This window comes from Anabrus simplex, chromosome 7, assembly GCF_040414725.1.
Source record: "Anabrus simplex isolate iqAnaSimp1 chromosome 7, ASM4041472v1, whole genome shotgun sequence".
Classification (NCBI taxonomy): domain Eukaryota; kingdom Metazoa; phylum Arthropoda; class Insecta; order Orthoptera; family Tettigoniidae; genus Anabrus; species Anabrus simplex.
In genome coordinates this window covers 60,932,463-60,943,585 of record NC_090271.1, presented here as the reverse complement: position 1 = coordinate 60,943,585, position 11,123 = coordinate 60,932,463, and the positions used below count along the sequence as shown (strand labels likewise).

Below are 11,123 nucleotides of genomic sequence, written 5' to 3'. Positions count from 1 at the left end.
TCCCCACTGTCGGCAGTCCTGACGATGGTTTCCGTGGTTTCCTATTTTCACATCAGGCAAATGCCGGGGCTGTAGGCTACCTTAATTAAGGCTACGGCCGCTTCCTTCCAATTCCTAGGCCTTTCCTAACCCATAGTCGCCATAAGACCTATCTGTGTCGGTGCGATGTAAATAACATTCCAGCCAGGGAGTCGAGACTGACGAAAGTTTAGTGGCTAAACACACCCAGAAGAACAAGAGGCTCGAAGCTTTGCGGAGATAAAATTGCGCGCAGGATTACAGTGTGTATGGATGAGAAGTAGGACGTACGTGTATTAACTCATTACCTCATACTGGTCTACCTTGTACTCTTACTTCCTTCTGCTCTCCTGTTAGTAGTAGCCGGTGACTCGCCGCACTGCGTGGCGGTCTCATCCATACACACTGTAATCCTGCGCGCAATTTTATCTCCGCAAAGCTTCGAGCCTCTTGTTCTTCTGGGTGTGTTTAGCCACTAAACTTTCGTCAGTCTCGACTCCCTGGCTGGAATGTTATTTACATCGCACCGACACAGATAGGTCTTATGGCGACTATGGGTTAGGAAAGGCCTAGGAATTGGAAGGAAGCGGCCGTAGCCTTAATTAAGGTAGCCTACAGCTTCGACATTTGCCTGATGTGAAAATAGGAAACCACGGAAACCATCGTCAGGACTGCCGACAGTGGGGACTCGAACCTACTATCTCCCGATTACTCGATACTGGCCGCAATTATTATTATTATTATTATTATTATTATTATTATTATTATTATTATTAGTAGTAGTAGTAGTAGTAGTAGTAGTAGTAGTAGTAGTAGTAGTAGTAGTATAATTATTATAAGCAGTCATAGCCTACTACGGTTGAGTTACGTAACATAAATATTAACTTGTTTTCTCTTAGAGAACTGCACAGCAAGAAGACCAAGGTCATTTAACTACTTGACATGTCAAGCCTATTTTGATAATAAAATCATGCTTCTAATATTTGTAATTCAACTAATTTAATAATAATACAGTATCTTTTTGGTGTCGTCTTGATATATTAGGAGATCAAAATTCTGTTTTAACTAAAATGTTAACTAAAATGGCTTTGGTGTACTGTAATATGACTACTTAGCACCTTTAATATTCCAGCGCTCAATGTCGTTTATAAGAAGGGAGTAAAACGCGAGGAGGATTATTTACGTACTAGTGACGTGGTGACCTTGAGAAGAAACGACATCCTAGACGTGACATCTGAAATTAGCCTTCTGTAAGTATTCATTTCATTCCTTTACTGATCTTTTCTTCGCTTGGCGATGTGTGTTAATAAGTATGGAGTAACTGAAGTATACATGAGTTTTTATTATTATTATTATTATTATTATTAACTATTCGCTTCATGCTCTGACAATAACAGTAGTTTTATAAAGCCCTTGTTACTTTATGTATAAGTTTGAATATATCGTGGTCATCAGCCTCGTGTACTTGTATGTATGTAGAATTTCTTTGATAACCTGTGTCATTGCAGTGTCTAGTAGCGCGTGTATTTGTAGTAGGGCTAGGATTTGGTGAGAGATGACCGTGGTCATAAGTTAGCAACCATCCCAGCATTCGTCTCTAACACTTCAAATCTCAGCTTGTCGGCGGTAACATGTGCAGTTGTGCAGGTCATAGCTTGTTGGCAGTAAGGTCACCGGTCGTGTGCACTTGTGCAGGTTACAGCTTGTAGGCGATGACGTCTATATATATATCAGAGCGGTGTATTGCAAATAATAATCAGTTTGTCAGTGACCGCGTCTTGAATAACATCGGGAAGAAGCAGCAGCGCGTAAGTACTTCCGCTCTATTCGAGATCTTGCATGCTTTCTCTACGGAGTTCGATATATATACTGTAGTTTTTGTAAGAACGTTTGAATCAGTAACGTATTCTAATTTCAGTTGAGGAGTGTATAAGTACCGAAATAACGACCTGCAACATTTAGTGTAGACTGATAAACATTGGTCAGTCTACGAACTGACACAGTAGCTATTCTATTAAAGTCGGCCTGAGTGGCTCAGACGGTTGAGGCGTCTTGAGGCGCCGGCCCTCTAACCCCAGGTTCGATCGCGGTTCAGTCCGGTGGTATTTAAAGGTTCTCAAATACGTCAGCCTCGTATCGGTAGATTTAATGACACGTAAAAGAACTCTTGCAGGACAAAATTTCGGCACCTCAGCGTCTCCGAAAACCGTAAAAGTAGTTAGTCGAACGTAAGGCCTATAAATTATTATTATTATTATTATTATTATTATTATTATTATTATTATTATTATTATTATTATTATTATTATTATTATTATTATTATTATATTGAAACAGATTAACTATTTTCTCATAAACTTCAAGGCTATCAGCCTCACTAACTCACCCTCTAACTGTTACTTTAGGTTTCTAGGCAAGAATAGCATACAATGTTATAAATGTGAATCTGAATATACTTTAAAAAACTTTTAGAGTTAAAAGCATGTCAGGGTGAAAACAACCCTTAAATTGAAAAATTAATATCTCTTAAACAGCTGGTCCTAGAAAATTAATGTTTAGCTTAAAAATTATCAAAAATAATTCTTTAACAGATGATATACACCAACCCACCCCCTAACTATTATTTTAGGTTTTTGGAACAAAAATAGCTTAAAATGTTAAAATTTTGTATCGGAGTATACTCTAGATAACTTTTAGAATCAAAATCAAGTTGGGGGTGAAAACAACCCTTAAATTGAAAATTTAATATATCCTAAACCGCTGGTCCTAGAAATGAATGTTTAGTTTAACAATTACTAAAAAATAATCCTTTAACGGATGCTATAGACTAATCCACCCTCCAAGCATTATTTTAGGTTTTTGGGGTGAAAATAGCTTTAAATGTTGAAATTTGGTACTGCAGTATATTCTAGATGACTTTTAGAGTCAAAAGCAAGTTAGGGGTGAAAACAACCCTTAAATTAAAAATGTAATATCTCCTAAACGGTTGGTGCTAGAAAATTAATGTTTAGCTTAAAAATCACTAAAAATAATCCCTTAACAGATGATATAGACTAATCCACCCTCCAACCATTATTTTTAGGATTTTGGTTACTAATATTATTATTTTTAAATTATTATTAAAAATTGTACCTGATATATTGAGTTATGTACCAGATTAATTTTTTTCAAATAGTATGTTTTTCTTTTTACAGATAATTTAGTAGCTGTGTGACTACGTTCTCTACGTAGATACTCCAATTGACTACAGCAGTATCCCCTCTCACAGCTGCAGGTAGCTATACATATGTTATTAATTATTTGAACTAGTGAGCTTAAAACAGATGTCTTTTCCTGAAATCATAATATTAAAAAATTGTTATACATAATATATGCTTGTTCCTCTAAACTTAACTATATTGCGCGGTGCCCTTTACGAAGGGAGAGTAGACCTCTGAGACATACTTGTCATCCGAGCTTGCAAACCTCGTTGGTATGTCAACGATGAGAGTTTACGTACAGCATTGTAGTTAATTTTAGTTGAGCTTGTCTTCCACATACATTTTGTAAGGTATGTGAGCTTTGATCGGTCGATGTTAGAACCCTCTCAGAGGGGCGTAGAGAAACTTGCTACACTTCGGTCGGACGGGACTACAACCGTCGCAGTGGTGTTAATGGTAGTTTTTCTACATTCTAACGTCCTGATTGGCTTACAACACATATACCTTCAAAATGTTGCTATTACGATATATATTTTTCAACTCAAGTCAGTCATATTTTACATCAAAAAATTATGCTTGTTCCTCTAAACTTAACTATACTGCGCGGTGCCCTTTACGAAGGGAGAGTAGACCTCTGAGACATACTTGTCATCCGAGCTTGCAAACCTCGTTGGTATGTCAACGATGAGAGTTTACGTACAGCATTGTAGTTAATTTTAGTTGAGCTTCTCTTCCACATACATTTTGTAAGGTATGTGAGCTTTGATCGGTCGATGTTAGAACCCTCTCAGAGGGGCGTAGAGAAACTTGCTACACTTCGGTCAGACGGGGCTACAACCCTCGCAGTGGTGTTAATGGTAGTTTTTCTACATTCTGACGTCCTGATTGGCTTACAAAACATATATATTTGAAATATCACTGTTGCAAATAGTTTATAAATCTGTTAAAAAGGCTATTTTGTAGGGCTTAATATTCTTGTGAGATTAAAAAGTTCACAGTGTTATATTTATTACATGTATATGTGTAACTTCTAGCCTACACATAGTGCATAAAGAGTAATGAAGTAATGTGTTGAAGAAACTAAAAAATGTCATTTATTCAAGACATCGAAGAGGCAGTGCCTGATGGGTAATATATGAAACATATAAAAGCCAATGTTGCGTGCTTAATCACTAGTCTGATGTTGGCTACTAACGTGTTCACTTCTCCTTTCAGAGTGCACCAAAGCTATTCGACAAGAGATTCAGTCTGCTGTATAATCATCAGTTAGGTGCTAATTACGTTAAAGACCGCATGGATTTCTACTGTCGTGAATAAGCACTTGTCTAGTATCTAATCATCAGTTTGCTGACAACTACTGAACTGAAGAAATCATTTCCTAAGTAACCAGTATGTTCCAGTGTGATCTGTGTGCTAAAGAGTTTTCAAGACGTGATAACCTTCAGCGTCATAAAAGGATTCAACATAACTCAAAAACTATTGTTTGTGTTAACTGTACTGACACATTCAACAGACATGATAATCTTGAACGTCACATTAACTCTAAACATGTGCAATCAACATATGTACAATGTGAAACCTGTAAACAATTCTTCCATGATACGAAAGAGCTTCAGTCTCACATAGCAGACGTACATCAACAGGAGTGGTTATATAATACTTCAGAATCATCGAGTAAGAAAGAATCTACACAAACCGAGAGTAAATCTCAGCAAACTAATAAGCGGAAATATACCAGTTCTGAATTGTGTGAAGAAAGTTGTACTCCAAAGAAGATAAAACGATTTCATGATCAAGGTGTTGAACCAATAATGACACATTGTAACGTGTGTGATGCAGATGTACTTATCTCCAACCTTCATGGTCATTTACGGAGCAATATGCATAGAAATAATGCATGTAGTGAAACGGATGATAAAAACATAGAGGAAATCAATAGTGCTTTTAAATGTCGAATCGCAAGTTACAGGCTTCGCAGTAGTGAAAGAACTCAGAGTATTGAAACATTCTTTAAACGTGTTCAACCTAAAGTACTTTGCTTACTACAAAATGCGCAAGCGAAGCACAAAGCCTTCAAAGTAAATTTTGAGCTGTTTGGATCATATGTCAAAAGCAATAGCGAAGGTGAAATTACAGATATTAAATCCTTCAACAGTGAAAATAAAATTATTAGTGAATCAACAACTTTCTCCACAGTTTACCAACATTTAGTAAGTGTTATTATTTCCAAAAGTGAGGACTTTCAAGAAAGAGACTCAGGATGGTCATTAGCTAACGTGTTATATCTAGAGGTCAACATTAATAAATACAATCCTTTGCGAGGATCATCATACATTGATTTACCAACATGGATAAAGAAGAAAAAGCAGTAGTAAATGTCCAGAATAACGACCAGGCATGTTTCGCATGGGCAGTGTTATCAGGATTACACCCAGCAAAATCTTCATCTGCTAGAACATCATCGTATCCCCACTATTCGTCACGGCTGAATCTTGATGGATTAGAATTTCCAATGCAGTTAAAAGACATTAGACGCTTTGAAAAGCTAAATAATATTAGTATTAATGTGTATGGAATAGAAAAGGGTAGTATAGTTGGTCCTTTGTATTTTACGAATGAAAGGAAAGGTACGCATATCAATCTACTGTACATAGAAAATGGTGAAATTTCTCATTATTGTTGGATAAAAAATTTAAGTCGACTTGTTTGTAGTCAGTTATCAAAACATGATGGTAAAAAGTGGTTATGTGATGGATGCTTACAGTATTTCCAAAATGAGGATCTGTTAAATAGACACTCCAAACAAGACTGTAATCAAGTGTGTACATTCTTACCTACTCCTGAAAAAGCGATTCTAAAATTCGAAAGTTATAATAAGCAAATGGAGGTACCGTTTGTTATATACACTGACTTTGAGGCTGTACTGAAGCCATGTTCACTGAAAACAAGTTCATCAGATCCAAACATATCTTTTACCAACACTACTCACATACATGAACCATATAGCTTCGCGTATTATATCAAGTGTAGGTACGATAGCTCACTAAATAAGTTTGAGCAGTACAGAGGAAAAAATGCTCCTGAAATGTTTATGAAAATAATTGAGAGAGATGTAGTACGTCTTGGTCATATTTTAAATACTGAAATTCCCATGAAACCTCTTACTGAGGCAGAGCTACAACAACATGAAAGTGCTACAAATTGTAGTATTTGTGGGAAAGAGTTTTTAGAAAATGATCCCAAGGTCTTTGATCATGACCATTTGACTGGATTGTATAGATTTCCTGCCCATAATAGCTGTAATTTGAAGTATAAAATTCCTAAATTCATCCCTGTTATACTACATAATTTATCCGGTTACGACTCGCACTTCATTATTAAAGAATTTGGAGCTTCAGATGAGAGAATTGACCTGATCCCTCAGAACAAAGAGCGATATATTTCATTTACAAAATTCTTAAAAGTGAATGATAAATATACCATCAAACTAAAATTTATTGACTCATTACGCTTCATGCCATCAAGTCTTGATCAGCTTTCCAGTAATTTACACTCAGAACAATTCACAGAAATTCGGCGCTTCTTTCCGAACGATGAGGAGTTTAATTTAATTAGACGTAAAGGTGTATTTCCTTACGAATTTATTGATAGTGTAGAGCGTCTTGAAGAACGCTCTTTACCATCAAAAGAGTCATTTTACAGCTCTCTAAATTTAACTGAAATTACTGAAGAAGACTATTTTCATGCACACCGTATCTGGGAACAGTTTCGCATTCAAACGCTAGGTGAATACTCTGATTTATATCTAAAAACAGATGTTCTATTATTAGCTGATGTTTTCGAAAATTTTCGTGATGTTTGCATCAAAACATACAACCTTGACCCTTGTCAGTATTATACGGCACCGGGTTTAAGTTGGGATGCTATGTTAAAATACACACAGGTGAATATGGAATTACTAACTGATCTTGACATGGTACATTTCATAAAATCAAATATTCGTGGTGGTTTAAGTCAATGCTCTAAGCGATTTTCTGCGGCTAACAACAAATATATGTCTAATTATGATCCAGGTAAAGAGTCAAAGTATATTGTTTATCTAGATGCAAATAATCAGTACGGATGGGCTATGAGTCAATATCTACCACTAAATAGTTTCCGCTGGCTATCGAAAAGTGAAATTGAGAATTTAGAGGTTCAAAACATAGATGACGAAGCTGACAAAGGATACATTCTTGAAGTTAGTCTCCAATACCCGAAAGAGCTGCACGAATTTCATAATGATTATCCATTTTGCCCTGAGAATATAAAATCTCCATATATCACATCAAAAACGAACATGTTAATTGCAAACTTAAATGATAAATTTAAGTATGTAATACACTACCGTAACTTGAAACAATGTTTGCAAAATGGGTTGAAGCTTACCAAAATTCATCGGGTTCTTGAATTTCACCAGTCACCATGGCTAAGACCCTACATCGATTTCAATACTAATTTAAGAATGATGTCTACAAATGCTTTTGAGAAAGACTTCTACAAACTCATGATTAATTCAGTCTTCGGGAAAACTATTGAAAATGTTGATAAAAGAGTAGACGTAAAATTAGTTACAAAATGGGAGAATGTTGGTAAAAGATGTGGTGCAAACAACTTAATAAGTAAACCAAACTTCCATAGCTGTGCAATTATTCATGAAGATTTAGTTGTAATACAAATGAATCGATTAAAAGTAACCTATGACAAACCAATCTATGTAGGTTTTACAGTTCTTGAATTATCCAAAACACTCATGTACGATTTTCACTATGAATATATGAAGAAGAAGTACGCTGAAAATGTAAAGCTGCTCTACACAGACACTGATTCTTTCATATATGAGATTAAAACAAATGACATTTATAATGATATAAAACCAGATCTAGACAGGTTTGATACAAGTGACTACCCAGAAAATAATGTTTATAACCTCCCACGGGTTAACAAAAAAGTTCTTGGGAAAATGAAAGATGAATTCAAAGGAAAACTCGTTAACAGTTTTGTAGGCACTAAAGCTAAATCATACTGCATTATACCTGAAAATGATAAAGTAATTAAGAAACTGAAAGGCATTAAGAAGAATGTTGTTGAGAATGATCTGAGTGTAGATGATTATAAGAACTGTATTACCAATAGTTCACTAGTATTAATGAAGAAAATGTATGTTTTTAAAAGCATTAATCATCAGCTTTATACTCAGTTAATAAACAAAGTTGCTCTAAGTAATGATGATAATAAGAGATTTATTATACCTAACTCAACAGATACTCTAGCCTGGGGTAATAGTCTCATTGACCATTATTACTTCACATAGGTTTACATTTAGTTTATGTACGGTAATTTCGTTTTGTTAGATGAAGTGTACTTGTACAACATTGTTGTAGATACTGTGTTATCAATAATGTAAAGTGATTATTAATGTAGTAAATAAGATTATGCTGTACAATATGCTTTTCACTGATTTATATGTATTTGTAATAAACATATTAAGAAAAACTCTCTTGTTTTTATACCGAATTCCATCTCCTTTGAACGCGTCATTGAATATCCGTTGAATACCTCCTTTATCACCTCTGGAATGCTCCCTATCGCATTCATCTTAACGGCCTGGCGTAGGGAAGGGCAGCTTGCTAATTGAACGCCTGTTATATACCTCCGATTGCGTAATCGTAACGGTCTGGCGTAGGGAAGGGCAGCCTGCTAATTGAACGCCTGTTAAATGCTCCTATGTCATTAATCCTAAAGGCCTGGTATAGGGAAGGGAAGCCTGCTATTGTAACGGTTGTTAAACACTCCCTATCCCATTAGCCCCAATAATTTGGTGTAGAAAAAAGTACAGCCTTCTGGTTGTACACCTGTTACGTGCTCCCTATATACTTAATTCTAATAGTCTGACGTCGGGAAGGGCAGCCTGCTGAGGAGGAGGAGGCTCCAGAACTGTCACAAACACACTACTAGAGTTCTTCCACTTCTAGTTATTTCTCTTGGCATATCTTCTCTCAGAGAAGGACTAGATGATTTAAATAAACATCTTTATATTCTCTACACAACCTGATAATACCTTCAAGAGATAGACTATGTGAATGGGACGGAGAAGGGATGAAGTAGCTGTTTTGAAGCCTACAAGACGAGCCGCGTTATTCCTAGTCTATATGTTTAGGATGGTCTCTTCCTATTAAGGGAATGTCTTCTAGTTTTATCTGAGACTCAGCTTTCTTGGGATCAGTCCTTTGAAGTATTAGTCCTAGGTGTTATTTGATATAATGTAAAGATAATGCTGGTGAAATGTAAGTCACAGGTCCAGAATGAACAAGTGACTCTGTATTACACAGGACAATGATCATCTCTTCACAGGTAGGAAGGGCTTTATATAAAACTTTCCGTAGAATCTACTTCAGTACTCCAATGAGTGTCTCTCAAAATCCCCTTGTGGTATGAATTTCCATTCTATTTTCTTCAGGCTGTTGTATTGCACAATCTTATTCCAATCAACGGATCTCGAATCATTTGAAGTGCCCAAAAAGTTTGATCCATTATCAGAATAAATGATTGCTGGCCTACCAAGGCGAACAAAAAACGCCTTATTCTCTGAAGAAAGATTTTCTGAAGGGAAAGATGACAGCAATTCCGGAAGCACAGCTCTATATACTGCGCATAAGAATAAGCAAATTCAAGCCTTAACACCTTATTTTAAGTGCCACAGCCCTGCCAAATCAACACAGACTACCTCAAATACCGCAGAATCTTTGATTCGATCCTTGGGTAGAGGGGCAATGGGAGCCTGCAAATTATGTCCCACATACCTTACACAAATAACACACTTTGTCGGGATTTTTCGAACAGTCTTCCTAGCCTTTAAAAGCAAATATATTCCCTCAAAATGTTTAATAACATTTGAACTCCAGCATGAGAGTTCTTTCTGTGCTCACTCATAAATAAACGATGTACTACAGGATGGTTCGAAAGCAATGCAATAGGGGTACAAGAAACTCACTGTCACTATAATTAATAATTTTAGTTTTCAGTCTCAGAAGTCCCTCCTCATCCCTAAATACATGTAGGCTACTGAAACTTCTGTCATTTTCTGTAGAGAAATACTTTTACTTTTCCTGTCGTCCTACCATTTTTCTGCTGACTGAATCCATTCACGTGATAATTCTCCACGAGGAAGGGTGCTGTTCACGCATTTTGGATAAATCTCTTTATCTAGACAACCAACCGAATTATTTTGCCATAACTTGAAAAGAACAAGTAATACCAATTAAAATTGTGGCACCTGCACTGGTCATTATTTGCATGTCTTGGAGTGCTGCACAACACGCATGACACATCTACTAAGCAACTCATTGGTTGAATTGATTTTATCTTTTCTTGAAAATCCAGCTCTGCCTAAGCAGATTGAGTTTTACCGGGACACTCTAGCTGGTCCTTTCGTAATCACTCTGGCCTCTCCCACCAACTGAGTGCTAACAATTTTTCTGCCAGGTATCCCCTTGAAGGAAGATCTACAGTGTTCAGGTGGCCAGGATCACACCTCCACATTACAGGTAAGGTCAATCGTCGGATTTTTTAAAACACTGGTGTCGGCAGTCACAGCCCATGGTTTCTCCTTCTGAATTCATGGTAAAACAGTTGCAGAATCAGTCCAGAAATACAATTTGGCATCTTGGTAGTTTAGTCCTTGTAGCACTGAATTACCTGATCTAGCACCCACTGTTGCAGTCATTTGCTCCAGCCGAGGAATAGTGACTGCCTTTAATGGGGCTACTCTTATTCTGGATACCTTACTCTCATCGGCAATTTGCAGTCGTGCAAAGACCACTAAAACGTAGCCTGTGCAGTAGCATCACAAAAATATGCAGACTG

General features: G+C 36.5%; 1 long non-coding RNA gene across 1 annotated transcript; it reads left to right on the top strand.

Moving 5' to 3' along the window:
- Positions 1-1,041: 1,041 nt before the first annotated feature.
- LOC137501471 (uncharacterized) lies at positions 1,042-4,721 on the top strand. Its single transcript, XR_011018558.1, has 3 exons — positions 1,042-1,268; positions 3,213-3,292; positions 4,434-4,721. It is a non-coding gene; the product is annotated as an uncharacterized lncRNA (long non-coding RNA).
- Positions 4,722-11,123: the final 6,402 nt, after the last annotated feature.